An 18,623-nucleotide genomic window follows, 5' to 3' on the forward strand; every position below is an offset into this window, starting at 1 on the left:
TTTTTCCCCATTGAGAATGAGATTTGCTGTGGGTTTTTCATAGATGGCTTTTATGATATTGAGGTACGTACCCTCTATCCATACCCTCTGAAGAGTTTTAATCAAGAAAGGATGCTGTACTTTGTCAAATGCTTTTTCTGCATCTATTGAGAGGATCATATGGTTCTTGTCCTTTCTTTTATTAATGTATTGTATCATATTGATTGACTTGTGGATGTTGAACCAACCTTGCAGCCCAGGGATAAATCCCACTTGGTCGTGGTGAATAACCCTTTTAATGTACTGTTGGATCCTATTGGCTAGTATGTTGGTGAGAATTTTTGCATCCATGTTCATCAGGGATACTGGTCTGTAATTCTTCTTTTTGGTGGGATCTTTGTCTGGTTTTGGGATCAAGGTAATGCTGGCCTCATAAAAAGAGTTTGGAGGTTTTCCTTCCATTTCTATTTTTTGGAACAGTTTCAGAAGGATAGGTATTAATTCTTCTTTAAATGTTTGGTAGAATTCCCCTGGGAAGCCATCTGGCCCTGGGCTCTTGTTTGTTGGGAGATTTTTGTTTACTGCTTCAATTTCCTTGCTGGTTATGGGTCTGTTCAGGTTTTCTCTTTCTTCCTGATTTAGTTTTGGTAGTTTATAGGTCTCTAGGAATGCATCCATTTCTTCCAGATTGTCTAATTTGTTGGCATATAGTTGCTTATAATCTGTTCTTATGATTGTTTGTATTTCTTCAATGTTGGTTGTGATCTCTTTCATTCATGATTTTATTTATTTAGGTCCTTTCTCTTTTCTTTTTGATAAATTTGGTCAGGGGTTTGTCAATTTTATTAATTCTTTCAAAGAACCAGCTCCTAGTTTCGTTGATCTGTTCTATAATGTTCTTTTGGTTTCTATTTCATTGATTTCTGCTCTGATCTTTATTATTTCTCTTCTCCTGCTGGGTTTAGGCTTTATTTGTTGTTCTTTCTCCAGCTCCTTTAGGTGTAGGGTTAGGTTATGTATTTGGGACCTTTCTTGTTTCTTGAGAAAGGCTTGTAGTGCTATATACTTCCCTCTTAGGACTGCCTTTGCTGCATCCCAAAGATTTTGAATGGTTGTGTTTTCATTTTCATTTGTTTCCATGAATTTTTTAAAATTCTTCTTTAATTTCCTGGTTGACCCATTCATTTTTTAGTAGCATGCTCTTTAGCCTCCATGTATTTGAGTTCTTTCCAACCTTCCTCTTGTGATTGAGTTTCAATTTCAAAGCACTGTGGTCTGAAAATATGCAGGGAATGATCCCAATCTTTTGGTACTCGCCGAGACCTGATTTGTGACCCAAGATGTGACCTATTCTGGAGAATGTTCCATGTGCACTAGAGAAGAATGTGTATTTTGTTGCTTTGGGATAGAATGTTCTGAATATATCAGTGAAGTCCATCTGGTCCAGTGTGTCATTCAAAGCCCTTATTTCCTTGTTGATCTTTTGCTTAGATGATCTGTCCATTGCAGTGAGGGGGTGTTAAAATTTCCTACTATTGTTATATTATTGTCAATGTGTTTCTTTGATTTTGTTATTAATTGGCTTATATAATTGGCTGCTCCCATGCTAGGGGCATAAATATTTACAATTGTTAGATCTTCTCGTTGGATAGACCCTTTAAGTATGATATAGTGTCCTTCCTCATCTCTTATTACAGTCTTTGGTTTAAAATCTAGCTTGTCTGATATAAGGTTTACCACCCCAGCTTTCTTTTGATGTCCATTGGCATGATAAATGGTTTTCCACCCCCTCACTTTCAATCTGGAGGTATCTTTGGGTCTAAAATGAATCATTTGCAGACAGCATATCAATGGGTTTGCTTTTTTATCCAACATGATACTCTGTGTCTTTGGATTGGGGCATTTACCCCATTTACATTCAGGGTAACTATTGAAAGGTACGAATTTAGTGCCATTGTAAGGTGACTGTTACTGTATATTGTCTCTGTTCCTTTCTGGTTTATGTTACTTTTGGGCTCTCTGCTTGCTTAGAGGACCCCTTTCAATATTTCTTGTAGGGCTGGTTTGGTGATCACAAATTCTTTTAGTTTCTGTTTGTCCTGGAAGCTTTTTATCACTCCTATTTTCAATGACAGCCTAGCTGGATAAAGTATTCTTGGCTGCATTGCAGTAAAAAATATTGTTAAAAGGAGACACAACTCTGCAAAAGACATTTTTCTCATTTTATAAATATATTATTAAATGCTACAGCACTATTCTACCAAATTCATCTCCTTATGTTTCATGAGATTACCAAGATAAATGAACATCTGAGTCAGGGGTGGTAGAGGGGGCAGAGATTAGACTAAATTATCTCTTTTGTAACCTATAAGAGTCTGTGGCTTCAGGACAAAGAAGCAATGAGCGTGATAGCCAGTATTTATCTAGCACTTCCCCTATGCTAGGCACTGTTCTTAGTGCTTTTTAAGTCATCTCTGAGGCTCCAGGGTTATATGGAATGAAAAAACAAATAGCTCCAAATCAGAGGCAAATTTTGACCATTAAATTCTAGAGGTTTTGGTTTAACAAGAAAACACATTATCTCTATGGCCCCAGTATTTTGAGGGATAGGGAAATCTCATCTTTGATTCAGCGATTCCTGCTTATCCTACACTACCCATTCTTCCCATTTCTAGCAGCTGGCCTGTGAGTGCCTAGAATAAAGCCTATGTGTTTCTTCCTCCCTCCCAGTTAGGTAGGGCCATGTGACTAAGTTCTGGCCAACAGAACAGAAACAGAAGTATTATGAGGTAACATGTAGGAACCTGCTTTCTGAGACTATGTATATGCTTTAGGTGGATCATCAGACTGTACTCTTTTTGTTGCCTCTTTGGGAAGGGACTTTTGTCCCATGAAGTAACACACCAGGCTAAATGATTTCTATATGTCTCTTGCAAGGACACAGCACAACAGCCAGCCAGTTTTTTGTGTGCTTAGCTTTTTTTTTTAAAAGGTGAAAATGTACAAAGAGGAAAGTTGAAGTCAAGCTATTACATTAAGGAATTGAAGTAAGTAGATAGAACATAAAGTAGGAAAGTAGTAAATATTAGAAATGGAACAGATCAGTAAAGTCTGTGTTGATCTTTGAATCACTGAAGAATTAATAGGTCACTATGCTAAAGCAAAGAGTGCTTGTTTTTAACATGTAACAGTCTCATTTATTTTATGAACTTGGTTCTCTGGATTCTCAAGATCATCTGCTACTTTCTTGGGAAAATAACAGCTCACATTTTAATAAATCTCACTGCCATGGAACATACTTTCTGATGCATCTAACTTTTCTCCTATTCATTCATTACCTTATTCATTTTGGAAATTTGCAAGACTAGAGCTGATCCATAAAAACTTCATCTCTCTCTTCCTCTGTTTTTGTACTTTATACTTCCTTAGTTAAGGATGTCCTTTCCTTATCTGGCTGACTAACTCCTACAGCACCTTGGCTCAAGCTCAAGCATTCTCTCTCCTTAGGGAGTCCATTGTTTCTAGAAACCTGGTTTAGGTACCCCATTGTGTGCTCCAGCCCACTGAGCCTATCTCTACCAATGCACTTATTACTCAATGTTGTAGCTCTGTTTGCTCCTCTCTTCTTCTCCCCTGGACTATAAGCTCCTTAAAGTCACTATCTTTCATCTCTGTGTTCCTAGATACCAGCAAAGTGCCTGTCTTATAGCAAATCTACAATAAATTCTTCTTTAAAATTTTTTTTTCTCAGATCTGAGATTCCAAATATCTCAAACACATTTTTCTTTAATACATTTTTAAAGTTAAATTTATCAAGGAGTGGGGTGCCTGGGTGGCTCATTTAGTTAAGCATCTGTTTTTGGCTCAGGTCATGATCCCAGGGTCCTGGGATCGAGCCTCTCATTGGGCTCCTTGCTCAGCGAGGAGCCTGCTTCTCCCTCTCCTCTACCTCTCCCCACTGCTCATGCTCTCTCTCTCTGTCAAATAAATAAAATTATTTATTTATTTAAAAGATTTTTATTTATTTATTTGTCAGAGAGAGAGAGAGAGAGAGCACAAGCAGGGGGAGCAGCAGAGGGAGAAGGAGAAACAGGCTCCCTGCTGATGCGGGGCTCGATCCCAGGACCCTAGGATCATGACCTGAGCTGAGGGCAGCCGCTTAACTGACGGAGCCATCCAGGTGCCCCAAAAAATATCTTTTAAAAAAATTTATTGAGTAAATTACATTTACAAAATACAATAAAATTAACATTTAAAATTGTACAGATTGATGAGCTTTGCCAAATGTATACAGTCTTGTAACCACACTGCAGCTGTGGTATAGAACATTTCCATCCCCTCTAAAAGTTCCATTTGCTCCTCCGTAGTCAATCCCCTACCTCATCTGGCCCCTGGAACCACTGCTCTGATTTCTGTCCCCACAGTTTTGCTAGTGCCATACTGTCATATAAAATGGAATCACGTGTAGCATGTGTGGGCATACATTTTCTTGCACTTTGGTTTATTGCACTTCACAAATATTGTGCTTTTACAAATTGAAAGTTGGTGGCAACCCTGCATTGGACAAGTCTATTGGCACCATTTTCCCACAGCATTTGCTCACGTCCGGGCTCTGTGTCACATTTTGGTAATTCCCGTCATATTTCAAACTTTACTGTTATTATTATATTTGTTATGGTGATCTGTGGTGGACGATCTTTGATGTTACTCTTGTATTTGTTTTGGGGTGCTACAAATTGTGCCCATATAAGACAGTGAACATACTTGATAAATATTGGGTGTGTTCTGCCTGTTTCCCGTCTCTACCTCTCCTCGGGCCTCCTACTCCCTGAGACACAACAATATTGAAATTAGGCCAATTAATAACCTTATAACGGCCTGAAAGTGTTCAAATGAAAGGAAGAGCCAATTGATGTGGAAACCTTCATTGTTGTCTTATTTTCGGAAATTGCCACAGCCACCCCAGCCTTCAGCAGCCACCACCCTGATCAGTCAGCAGCCGTCAACACTGATGCAAGACCCTCCACCAGCAAAAGGATTATGACTTGCTGAAAGCTCAGATGATGGTTAGCATTTTTAGCAATATAATATTTTTAAATTAGTGGACGTACATTGCTGTTTTAGACATATTGCTATCGCACACTTAACAGACTACAGTTTAGTGTAAAGATAACTTTTATACATGCTGGGAAACCAAAAAATTCATTTGACTCCCTTTATTGCAATATTCACTTGATTGTGGTGGTCTGGAACCAAACCCACAACATCTCTAAGGTGTGTCTGTCTGTATTCCTTTGTGTTTCACTTTTTTCACTGGACAGAATGTGTTTGAGACCCACCCACATTACACATATCAGCAGTTTATTCCTCTCCATGTCTAAGCAGTACCCATCTTATGTGTGGTCTAAATATGTTTACTTGATGGACGTTATAGTTGTTTCCAGTTTTATTATAGGGATAACACTGCTAAAAACATTCACATGTAGATCTTTATATGGGCATATATTTTCATTTCTCTTGGGTAAATGTATAGGATTGGGATTTCTGGGTTGCATGGTAAGCCTGTGTTTAACTTTATAATAAAACATTAGCGTTTTGCAGAGTAATCGTGCCAATTTATACTTCTACCAGTAGTTCATAAATGCTTTTAAAACGAGTATCATATGTATACTAGATTTCTGATTCTTTAGTTGTCAGATATTGCTAAGTTGTTTTAAAAAATGTGTAAAAATAAATGGATGGATGTACTGAGGTCTAGCTTTTTTTTGGTTGCCAGAGTAGAAAGAAATTGAATAAGACCCATTCCTCCCAAATAATTCCTCCACTGTTTTAATTATCAATATTTGAAATTCCTTCCTTGCAGTGTCATTGTCCCCCCAATACTTTGTTGGAACTCCAAGTCCTCGGGAAGCTGATCTGATAGGATCACTTCGTCGAGATTTATGAGGACCAGTTTCCAAAGCCCTAGCTGTGAGTCGAGTGGGAGGGCCATTCCGGGTACGGAGAGTCTGAGTCTGGGGACGAGCCAAAGACGGGAAGAGCAGAGGTCCGGGATGAGGGACACACACAGCAAAGGGCCAACAAGCCGGCTGGAAGGAGACCGGAGCCGGCCGGCCGTTGTATTCCTCTGCCAGCAGTAGCAGCCGATCGGGGTTTGAGAACCAGCTGCACCACTTTCTAGGCACGCAGCTTTAAGCAAATCCTGTAACTTTTTATTTAAACGTCAGATTTTTTTCCCCCCTCCATCTGAGATGCTGAGGAAATAATAGTAGCTCCATCTGCTCAAATGATTGTTGTGGGCATTGCACTGAGACGTACTGGTAAGTACAATATATACTGCATGAGTGTCTTTTATTTTTTTAATTTTTAAAAGATTTTATTTATTTATTTGAGAGAGAGGGAGAGAGAGCACAAGCAGCGGAGGAGGGGCTGAGGAGCAGGAGAGGGAGAAGCAGACTGCTGCCAGGCAGGACCCAGGGATCATGACCTGAGCCGAAGGCAGATGCTTAACCGACTGAGCCACCCAGACACCCCCAGGAGTATCTTTTAATTGGTCAATTTTAAAAGCTGCTTTCCGCCCTAAATTCTCTTCTGTTGAACCTTCTTTTGACTTTTGCTCTATAACTACCATGTCAATGGTCCCCTCTCTCAGATCCATTTAATCTCTTTTCCTGCCCCTTTAGAACATCCTATGTGCTTTAGAGTGGTAGTCTGTGATACTTTCATAAAATTTCTTCCTACCACAGTCCATCTCAGACCCAGAGAACAAAATTGTGAGGTTTTAGATGTGACTGAGATGTGCCTTCAGTTTGGGGTTGTGTGACATGTCCAAGACTACTCAAATTACATTGTGACAAACAGCTCATCAATCTGAGATGCTAGGAGTCTTCTTAATTTCTGAGGGGGTGTAGAGATCCTTCTGTGACTCTTCTCCTGTCTCTCCAACACAAGCATCGTTTCACAGAAGTTCAGACATAGTCATTTATAAAACGCCTACATTTTCCTGGACATTTTCCTCTATTCCCTTTCTATTTATAAACTGCATTTGTTTTGCCTTTTTTGTGTTCCAGCATAATGTTTGTTTATAAAAAAGATGTCATGTAATCCTTGCAATGCCCTCCATGATAGGAAAGATGACATGAAGTTTTAGGGGAGTAAATGACTCGCTAGGGAAAACACATGTCTATGCCATGATGTCATCATTGATGAGTCCATGGCCCCTTTGTTCTCTGGGGACCTGTTGTTTCCATAGGCAGTCTAGCTCACAGGATGGTTTTGCTTTCAAGTAAAGCCAACCTCAAAATTATGCTAAGTGCAAGGGCCAGAAGTTAATAGGGGTTAAGGAATTTCTGAAGACAATAGTGCAAAGAAGTTTCCTCTCTTCTTGGCAGCTAGTTCTCTAGACTGAGCGGAATGAGTCAAAATTCTTATTAAGGTCTTATTAAATCTGATGTCAGTAACCAGGATTATTTGGCACCTTGAATAGGGACTGGCTGAGCTTACTTTTTAGCTACCAACTGCCCAGCCCAGCTCAGCTCAGCTCAGCCCAGATGTCTGCAGAAGGTGGGTATTTACCACTGCATTGCTATTTATCAGTGATAGTCTGCTGCTCATTCCCTATCTTCTCTTCTCTCTTTCTTCCATAATAATGAAACCTCAGAGTTTTAGATGGGCACCTGGGTGGCCAGAATAAACTACGTTGTCAAGCCTCCTTTGCAGCTAGATGTGGCCACGTGACTAAGTTCTGACCAAAGAAATATAATCACAGTCATCCAAAAGCAGCTTGTGGGACTCTTCCTCTAAAGACAACAAAGATTCCTGTGTGACCACCGTTCCCCACTTTTTTTGTGGTCCTTTGCTTTTTTCCTTTTGGCTAAAATTTGTGTGTCATAACTTAGGTCAGAACAGCCATCTTGGGCCATGTGGTACCTTCAGAGAGAGGCCTCACTGGTGGAACACTAAGATGATGGGAGCCTGCATGTCTGAGGACATCATGGAACTGTCACTGTCTTACCTGTGGACTGCCCACCTCTTGACTTCCAGGAGTGTTTTCGTCCCTGTTAGTTCTGTCCCCTGTTCCTAGCAGCAGAACCCTTCTGAGGCAACAGAGCACCAGCTGTGGATGCTTTGAGGAGAGGTGAGATTGGACGTGGGGGTGGCGATGTTCTCATTGATTCCCAAAAGTGGTCTCAGGAAGGAAGGAGACACTGCCTGTGGTAGGATGTGAGGCCAGTGGGACGGGTCGGTCCTTCCACCTGCACTCAGACCGCATGGCAACTGCCCTGCTGTTGCTTCAGCATCTGCAGCAGGCAGTCCTCGAGGCTGCCCCCCTTCTTGCCTGCTCTGAAGCAGGAACTAATGGTTCTGAGGCACCTGGTCTCCTTATTAGCAGCTCTGTCAGCTGTGCTGGTAAGAGCTAGGTGGGCCAGGCACATCTAGATGCATCCATCACTGCCTATTGGTGGCAGTTTTGTGTTGCTTTAACTTTCAAAGAACTTGGATGCAGATATCCTGTAATGGTGGCAGGCTTCCACTTCCAATCCCGTTCTTGAGGGGGTGCGGCAATGAGTTCCAACATGTTTTGCAAAATGAATGACTTGCCCAAGAATAATGGAAAGAAGACCAACCAGGTGCTGGCACCTGGATCCTAGTCCTGGCACCAATGATAGAAACAAGACATTGAGCAGGCTCATGAGCGGCTCTGGTTCTCAGGTTTTGTAAATGTGAAATGGCACACTGGGTCATGTGATTTCTTTCTTTCTTTCTTTTTTTGAAGATTTTATTTATTTATTTGAGAGAGAGAACATGCACAAGCAGGGGGAGAGGCAGAGGCAAAGGGAGAAGCAGGCTCCTCACTGAGCAGGGAGCCCGATGCAGGGCTCGATCCCAGGACCCTGGGATCATGACCTGAGCCGAAGGCAGATGCTTAACCGACTGAGCCACCCAGGCGCTCCAAGGGTTACATAATTTCTAAGACCCCTTTTGGTCTTACAGCCTGCTGGTTGTCCCTCATTATCCTTTCTCTCTTTCTTCCGTAGGAATAGAACATCCGAGTTCTGTTATCATTCTGATAATTTCTATCACCATTAGATAGTTGAGGCCTACCATACAATTCTATTTCTATCTCTGAAAGTATTCAACTCACCTGTGTAATATACGTATAGTAAAACATATTACAGTCTTTCGTTGGAAATGGAAGAAATATAGCAAATTTGTCCTTATCTTTGGTCTTACATTAGTAAGAATAAGAAATAAAGAGCATTTTTGAGTGTCTTTTGGCAAATGAAACTGGACCATGTTTTCGTCTGATTTCATCTTTAAAGCCAATGACGACAATGAAGCCGATTGTCTCCAGGTGTCACCTGGAAGGTGGAGTTGTGGAAACTTGGGAAGCAGGTGGGGATGGGTTTGATTCTGGCAGCCCCACTATAGACTCTATGGCCCTGGCCAATCAACTTTCCCTAAGTTTGCTGGTTTCCTCCAAATAATTTTCCAACTACTGCTGGCAACACAGAACCCAAATTTAAACACTTCCTTGGAGCGCTGATTTGGGAACCAGCCCTACAGGTGATTGGCCCTCCTAACCTGCCAGTACTAGATGACCCCCTTAGTCTCGGGTAGTAGTTGGGTTCTCAGCCTGCCTTAGCACAGACTTCATGAATAGCCAAGGGGCTTGGCTTAGAACAGCAGGTGTCAACCCTCACAGGCCATCAGAATTATCCAGGCATCTTCAAAAATGTACAGATGCCCATGCCCACTATGGAGAACAGATTTGATTAGTCTAAAGGTGGTGCTCAGACATCGGTACAGGACTTTTTCAGACTCATTAAGTGATTATTTTATGCAGGTAGGCTCGAGACCCATTGGCTTAGATCTCCTATAGTCACCTTAAGCCCCATGGTAGGGCAGTAGGGCAGAAGTGGGAGGAATATCCCAAGCCAATCACAGAGCCCACACAAGCCATATTGGGAAAGCCCATTATTTATTTGCTGAAATCCTCACCTTAGCTCCAGTGTAGACATGGGAATGAGCATCACACACTGGTAGAAAACGCAAGACCAGACCTCTCAACTTCATCTTCATAGGTAGCAATAAAAATAGTAAAGGCACAAGACTTCATTTCAAAAGAGTGTTAATAAAAGCATAACCTCAACACTTGGTTCCCTACCTCTGTGTTGTGAGCATGGCCCTAAGTGTTCCTCATGTCAGAGATCAGAATCTTTTATTTTGGCGGCAGTTAGTGGTTCTGTTCAAAGCTATTGCTACCAAGAAAAAACCCAAAAATATAAGAAAAGAAGCCATTCAATAAATAAAACTACACTTAAAAAAAAAAACAAAAAACAAACCTAGACCATGTGTGAAAGTTTGAAATGATTTTCTCAGTTTAAACAATGAGCGAGGACTTTATGTACTTTCAGTCTGATGAGTCCAGCACTTGGGCAGCATAGACAGGGGGAGGATGGAGAAAATTGTTTAAGCATTTCCCAGATGCTTTTTGTAATACATGCAGGGTTATGTATTCAGCCACCCATGAACAAGCTTGCAGGAGGGCCAAGGAACAACAGTGCCATCGGTTTCCCTTTGAATAACTAGCTGCCTGTCACACGGAGTACAACTGTGACTCTTCAGTAGTTCTTCACACTTTGCAAAATTCTGGCAAAAAAGGGAAGGATGCATTTCTCTCTCTTAAAAATATCTGTAATGAAATCTGAGCTATTATTTATATTTTATATATATATATATAAATATATTAATAAAATGTAGTGGAAAGTTCCTCCAAACTTTCCTTCTTAGGAAAAAATAAACCCCCCAGGGATTTTGGTCATATGTAAGGCCATTTTGTCATGTTCTCTCTCTCTCTCTTTTTTTAAGATTGTATTTATTTATCTGAGAGAGAGAGAGCACAAGCAGGGGGAGCGGCAGAAGGAGAGGGAGAAGCAGACTCCCCGCTGAGCAGGGAGGGCTCCCCCCGCCGCCCGATGTGGGGGGCAGGGCTCAGGGCTCGATCCCAGGAGGGGCTCCATCCCAGGACCCCGGGATCATGACCTGAGCCAAAGGCAGACACTTAACTGACTGAGCCACCCAGGCGTCCCTTGTCACGTTCTCTTAAAACCAGCTTGCCTGTCCCACTTCCCTAATTTTCTCCACGGCACATCATTCTTTCAGTCATCGGATTTTGTTCAGTCACTTTAAGATAATTTCCCATCCTGACTTCCTAACACCATTCATCTTCCTCTTCGCATGCCACTGTTGTGAGCGCCACAAGACAGACCCTCTGAGTCTCTCACCTGGACTCTGGCCCCCGTCTCCCTGTCTCCTTGCTTGCAGGCTGTCTTCTTAGCAAGTTACTGTGAGCCCCATTGCCAGATTAGTTTTTTTACAACAAGATTTTTATCATTCTTTTGTGTAACAAGCATTCATTTTAATATACCATGGAAGACTGTGAACTCAGATATCAGAGAGCTGAGTTCAGATCTGAGTTCCAAAATTAACTAGTAAATCACTTGACTCCTCTGAGCCTCAATTCCTTATCTATTAGCATAGAGATAAGAATTAAATATCGTGGACTGACATATGTAAAATGCTTCGTGCAGTGTCTGGAATACAACCTGTCAATTATCTGCTCAGTAATTATTATATTTAAAGGAGTAAACTCCAGAATCTCAGCCACTTCCAAGCTCTAATACTATTCCATTGTGTTCACAAACTTTCTGCTAAAACAACTCTGCTTTATTTATTGCCCGACATTTCCTGTCCCTTTGCTATTTTTTCAACTTCTCATTTTGAATCTTGGGCTTAGAATGTTAACTGCTAGTCCTTTAACGTCTTCCTCCTCCAGAAATTCTTCAGGAACCGCTTCAGCATACGCTGCCTTCTCCTTTCCATGAACTTGCAGCAATTCCTAGTGTGGGGAGACATGTCTTCATGGGTCCCTCATGCTTCTCATGTCTTGTGAGCAGGGGCACTTATTGCTTTTGCTTCAGAGGATCCTTCTAGGGTGTTTGTATATTCCTGGCCTGAGAATACAGAGGTAATTTCTCCCTGTGGGGCAAAGGGCAAGTTTGTTTACTGTTGAGTGTAACAAAGAGAATGCCTCCTTTCAGGGCAGAAGTCAGGCAGGCTCACTGCCCTCGGAAAAGACATGGGTTCCCCAAGCTCAGTTCTCTTCCTGTAATGCAACCAGCTGTGTACGGAAGGGTCACTGGGTCTTCTTTGCATTAGCCTGGGGGTCGGGTGCAAATGATGATCCTCCAGCTGCTGTGCTTGCTGTCGGGCCCAGTCCTTTGGGTCTGGTTCCTTGTGGTCGGTCCCAGTCCTTTGGGTCTGGTTCCTTGTGGTTGGTCCCAGTTCCTTGTGGTCGGTCCCAGTCCTTTGGGTCTGGTTCCTTGAGGTCGGTCCCAGTTCCTTGTGGTCGGTCCCAGTCCTTTGGGTCTGGTTCCTTGTGGTCGGTCCCAGTCCTTTGGGTTCCTGCCAGCATCCGGAATCTGTAGTATTGTTAACTTGTTAGCTTGCAAGTAGGATACCATTTCAGATCCTAGAATAGTTCTTGACAACTATTACTGTTATTGTTATTATTTGGTTGCTATGGCTCCGAAATATTTTTTCATAACAATCTCCTCTTTCCCCCCGCTTTTTTCTTGTCATGGGTCCGTGGAGAGACTGATATATAGAGCAACTGGTTTGTGGGGAAATTGCTTTTTTTTTTTCCTGCAGAATGTTCTGAATCATGGGTTGAGTTGATTGCTTCCTACGATGTCATTTGTCTTGGTTCTGTATACCATGATTTCCCCCCAAATTATTTTTCATGTTACACACTGTCTCCAGACCTCTCTTGAATCATTTGACTTTTGTTTATGTTTATTTCTGGCCTTTGTTACTACATTTTTTTTTTTTTATGGATAGGATCTCTTTTGATTTGTCTTTAAAAAAAAATTCCCCCACAGTTTCTAGTGAATATCATGGTGAGAGCAACAGCGTTTGCTGAATGAATGCTCAAGATAGAAACGATTAAAGGAGGAGTCTAGTCAGATAATGGCCATCCTTTCCCTCATTTCCACCAGAGGCCGCATTCCATTTCACCTTAGATTTAGGAACATTTCAAAGTCTGGGATTTGGTCTGCTTTGAATACCTGGGTGTCTGTGCTTCATAAATGTAACTGAATGAAGTGGCAAGTGTATAAAAATGCTTTCTTAAGTGAAGCCTTAGTCTGGTTATACTTTAACTTACACTGGAGCTCCAACTGGGGCCAATGAAACCTACTATGATTTCATCACTGTTTCATTTCAGTCTACTAGGTAGTGAGTTTGAAGGCCAAGACCAAATCCTGAAAAATGGGTTCCTGTGATTTTTCACATTTTCCTGCAACCTGAAAGTTTATGTCAGTGCACACATACCAACTGTCCACACACAGAGCAGTGGTCTGACTAGAAATTCTGGACCTTGTGCTACTTTGAGGGTTATAAAATAAATAGATTCCAAGTCCCGAGGTGGTAAGGATGACTTGACCAGTATTGAATCTGATAGAAGTGAAGTGACAAAGGGTTGCTTTCTTAACTCGGAAGTGAACTTACTTCCTTGTATCTTTCACAGTTTCTCAAGGAGGTCAGAGCTAACTAAATAATCAACTCCCACCAGCATTGGACTTTTATTAAATTTGGAGGGTTCATCCTAAGAAGATAATGAATTAAGATGCAGGGTTTTTTTTTTTTTTTTTTTTAAGCTTCATAGCTCTCCATGCAACCACAACTTTTTGAGGTCACATGCGGTCTGAGCTAGCCACCTTGGGGAAGAGGATAAATATGATGCACTTACTGTTTTCTACTCCAAATTGCTCCCATTCTGACAGGGAGAGATTGTTTCAGGACAAGTGAGAGGTGTGGAGGAGGTACACACAAAGCCTGTAGACTTCATGAAAGTAGTTCTTTGTGAAGAAGCAGAGACTGTCGAGAAGGCAGGAGTGCAGAATGTCCCCTTTTCCTTCCTTTAGTGATGGCTTTGGCCTCTGGATTCTTCAGCTTTGCTAGTACAGACAGGGCAGTTGTCCACTGCTTCTCATTTTTATTTTATTTTTTTAAAAGATTTTATTTATTTATTTGTGTGTGTGTTAGAGACAGAGAGAGAGAGAGCGAGCACAGACAAGTAGGGGGAGTGGCAGCCAGAAGGAGAAGCAGGCTCCCCGCTGAGCAGGGAGCCCGATGTGGGACTCGATCCCAGGACCTGAGCTGAAGGCAGCCACTTAACCGACTGAGCCACCCAGGCATCCCTCACTGCTTCTCATTTTTAATGTTAAAACATTTCGAAGCCATAAACTCTTCAGAGATGTGAGGGGGCCAGTGAAGTTGCCTCAGGTGACCCAGCTCTTCCTTGACAGAGTTTCCAGGGCAAGGCCTCATCTTAATTATCTTCATATCCAGTGCTCTGAGCTTGTCACTGTACAGGCACATGGAAGGTGCTCATTAAGTGCATTTCGACTTCTTGGGTTCTAAAGGAGAGGATTCAGATACACCGTTTCTGATGCGACTTCTTGACTCCTCAGATACACTGCCTCTCTGCTCCTGAGAATTAGTGTAGTAGAGGACCGCCTCCTCTCTTCACACCCTTACTCAGAGGGCTTGTGAGGGCTTTCTTCACCCAAGACCCTTAAATCCACTCTGGATACAGCCTACACACAGCCCCCAGAACTGGACAAACAGTGCACGTTCAACTCGGGTTCCTCTTCCCCTCCCCACCAGGTACCTCAGCAAGCACCCGCACCCGTACCAGGAACGCTGGCTAGGTTAACCACAAGCAAACCAATGAGGAGGCCGCTTTTGCCTTTTTATGAATTAGGGACGCCCCTGTAATCTGAACTCCTTCCTGAAAGTAGCACCTCTTCCTTTGTTTACCCCTGACCGGACGGAAGCTTGCTCCAGCTTTGGGGCAAGAATTTCCATAGGCGGTTAGTTAACGGACACAAAGAAAGCTTATGCCACCTCCTCACTTGTTCTGCCATCTTGTCGGCTCTTAGTCATTCCTGGGAATCAGACAGATGAATGACACATTTTTCAAAAACTCACTGAAAACTCTCAACCTCTGGCTCTACATTGTGTAACTTTGACCTCCGGCGCCAGTGCTCGCGCTGACCGCTAGATCGCGCCGTCGGACAAGGAATCCGAAGCTCCGGAACCGCCGGGAACCCCGGAGTCGGAGGGAGAAGAGGTGAGAGCAGAAGACAGGGAGAGTGAGAAGAGGGAGATCCCGGGGTATAACCTGAGGACGAAAAGCCACAGAAAGCAACCAAACTGAAAATTCAACCAGCTGTGCCTCAGTCGATAAGTATCAATTTGTTGCAAACATTAATGGATTCCAAGGGTGTAAGAACAGGACGCACTACAAAAGGGCAGATTGGAAGAGGATTTACGCGTTTTTTTGTTTTTGTTTGTTTTTTGTTTTGTTTTGTTTTTGTTTTGTTTTTTACCCATTTGTTCACTTACCGTGCTAGAAGTCTAGCTTGCGTAAGAGCCCCCGGAGGCCAAATCTTGCAGATGTCGTGCTGGAAGGCCCCTGAGGAGCTCCTTCGGATATCCTTGAGTTGCACTCCTGTCCCCTGGGAATGGGTGTGTTTGCATTAGCTTGTCGATATTTGTGTACTCCCCGAACCAGTGTCCCTTCCTTCCTCTTCCTCTCATCCTACTTTGGAAGCACTGCAGAGAGATCCTTTTTTTCGAGGGACAGAGGGTGTATTGAGGCCGGTGGCTTTGTTACAGACCTTTGCAGCAAATGCATTTCAAATGCATTAAACCTGTCTGTGAGCGACAATGCCTTAAGAGAGGATGGCTACGGGGGTCCCCAGGACGCCACTCTGCGTTGGAGAGCGGCATTAAGTGAGCGCTCTTGGGGGCCTCCCGCCCCAGGAAGAGGCACCCCTCAGCTCCCCGGCGGGTGACTGGCCGCTCAACTCCCGGGCTGACTGATACATGTGCAGCTCTGAGTCACAGCAACAGCAGAGAACTCTTTTCAAACCAGTAATATCAACACCCAGAGTTACACTGCTCCCCAGTCAACAACTTCGCCATCACAAATTAAAAACAACAAAAAGTACGTAAAGAAAAACACGCGCGCGCACACATGCACACATACACACACACCTGGACGAAATGCAAACCCCAGCCACCCTTGGCTGGCGTGCAAGGCAACAGTTTTCCTTTTCTAGACGGTGGGTGTCGGTTTCCCAAGGGGCGTCCCTGGCCGTTCCAGGCCGCTGCGCGGGCCAGGGCGTCTGCAGGGCGCGGCGCAGCGCGACTGGGTGTCCGGCAGGCGGCTGCTGGTACTTATCTGCCTCTCGGCTCTGTCCTTGACTCCGCCACCAGCCCACGTGCGTCTGTAATAAGGAATTTGAGTGAGGGTGCGGGTGGAGGGCTGGCCCGCGTGCGAAGGCTGGCTCTCCACTGGCTGGGGATAAGAGCTCAATGGTACCCGGCTGATGACCTCGTTCTGCGTTGTGCACGTCGGGTTATTCACGCCCAGGATGCGCTCTGGCCTTGGGGGTTTGTGCCGAACACCCGGGTTGTGAGAGTTTGAGAGCGGGGGAGACTGTGCACTGTGCGCGTGTGTGGGCTCTTTGTGAGAGCTGCGCAGCTGGACTTCGAGTGGGCCGTGTGTACTCAGGGAATGTGCAGAGGTGGAGATTCCCATTTTTTTCCGTTCTTTCCCTCCAGTTTTCTCTCTGGCTTTCGCTGGAGGCAGCTGTGAGTGGGACAGAGTGGAGTGGGGGCGGGGGGGGGCGCTCAGCAAGTTCTTGTCATTCTAAAGGCAAGTTCAGAGGACATCGCGCCTGTTGGAGGGAAGGCCAAATTTGCAGACGTCAGATCAAATAGGGAAAGAGAGGTTTATATTAGCGACAAAAACTCCGCTTTCACTATTGAGGGCGGTCAATTCCAGGAGCATAGCTCCTGCGTTCGCCTCCGAGCCCTCTCCTCCAACCGGGTTGTTCAACCTTGCGGGGTTAACCTCCCGACGTCAAGAGGCCAAAAGTGCAGACTTGTGCCGAAGGCACAGACGTGGGTAATCTGAACCTCTCCTGGAGCGTTTTTCTGATGCCACCGTTTACGAGCCCCGCGCTTCCTCCCGTGCGCCTGGCACCGTTTGGCAACCCTGAGTGCCAGGCTCCCTGCTCAGGCCAAGGGGGTGGAGCCGAGGGGGCAGGGGGCGGTAGAAAGGAGAAGATGCTGGCAGAATGTCAGCCCCCATTTGGCCTCCATCTCTTTGGCAGTTGGGGGAAACAATTTCATTCGTCTCCTTGACCCCGCGGGGTTTTAAGGGCAAAGTTTTTGGTCCAAAGCCTCCGCCCCGGGGTCAGCTTATGCTCACGGTCTCTCCTATGATTGCAACTGGTTCTCTGGCGGCTTCTTGTTCTGCGAATCCCTAGGTTTCATTGAGTCCCTCGCCCTCTCTCTTGGCTCAAATTAAGCCTCTCAGTTCCGTCCCAAAGCATCAGGGAAGCAAGACAGGACTGGGAAAGCCATCCCGTCGGTGAGCCCCGCGCGGGCTGCTGTACGGGCTTCCAACTGCCGCTCCGAGATTGAAAAGGACAGAAGGCGCGCTGCGTGCACAGACAGTTAGTTAATGGAAACCCTGTAAATCGGTTTTAAGTGCACCCAGGACGGAGGGGGAGGAGAGTGTAGGTGGTGATGATGGGGGATGGGGCGAGGGTGAGTGGGGTCGGTCGCACATTCTTGCAGTTCTGAATATAAGGCAGTCGCTTCCCTCCCTCTCATTGTTCTTAATTTAGAAAAATTAATTCATTAAAGAAAATCGCAAGGATAGGGAAACCCGAGCTCTCCAGCCCGCCCCAAGCGGAGGAGTGCGCGGCTTCCCTTGGCAGCGAACCCGACTGCGGCTGTCCCCCTCCTCGCTTCCTCCTCCTCCTCCCTGCATCCCTCCCCCCTCCCCGGCGGGGCACTGCTACTACGGGGATCGCCACCTCACGCCGAAGGAATGCTGGAAGTATGCACACGTTCCCAAAAGTAGACCTCCTTCACCGCCGGAGGAGCATACATCACCCCGTGGCAGCCGTCCACCTTCTCAGGCGTTTCGTAACCGAGTAAACTGAGAGCTGGGAACAGCCCTCTATTAAGTAGCCCGCAGCGCGGAGCCTCTTCCCACTCGACGAAGGCGAGCCATCGCAGACGCGTCCGCGCGCCGGCAGCTGCGGTCCCGGGCAGTCTCCGCGGGCTCCGCCGCGTCTGCCGCCCCTCCCGGGATCCTCATCCTCTTTGCCTCCTCGGTGGCCCTGCCGCTGCCCACCTCCCGGCAGCCGCCAGGTGCTCCTCGAGCGCAGCGCCAATTGCCTGGGCGTGCGGGGGTCACACCGAGCCCCGGCTTCTACGACGCCGGGAAGCCGCTGTCGCCGCCGCTACCTCGGTCACCACCGCCTCAGGTCGGTCCGGCTTCTAACCATTTTCCCTTACCCCGTACCTCACAGAGATAACTAGGGACACTTGCTTCTAGCCTGTTCCCTAAGCCCTTAAGGGTCGCAGGCAAGAACCGTTTGGACTCCTAAGAGTGGAGCTGTGCCCGAGATTTGCCGGGTATCCTGGGGTTCTGTGATTCATTTTATCTTTGAGGGAGAAAGAATTGTAGCTTTTCTTTTCTTTCTTTCTTT

At 44.9% G+C, this 18,623-nt stretch overlaps 1 long non-coding RNA gene across 1 annotated transcript; it reads left to right on the forward strand.

Moving 5' to 3' along the window:
• Nucleotides 1–4,658: 4,658 nt before the first annotated feature.
• On the forward strand, nucleotides 4,659–9,189 carry LOC145722844 (uncharacterized). The gene is made up of 3 exons (XR_014147416.1): nucleotides 4,659–5,045; nucleotides 5,843–6,299; nucleotides 7,878–9,189. It is a non-coding gene; the product is annotated as an uncharacterized LOC145722844 (long non-coding RNA).
• Nucleotides 9,190–18,623: the final 9,434 nt, after the last annotated feature.

The sequence above is a fragment of the Leptonychotes weddellii genome, chromosome 8 (genome assembly GCF_054177405.1).
Source record: "Leptonychotes weddellii isolate Sample4059 chromosome 8, ASM5417740v2, whole genome shotgun sequence".
NCBI lineage: Eukaryota > Metazoa > Chordata > Mammalia > Carnivora > Phocidae > Leptonychotes > Leptonychotes weddellii.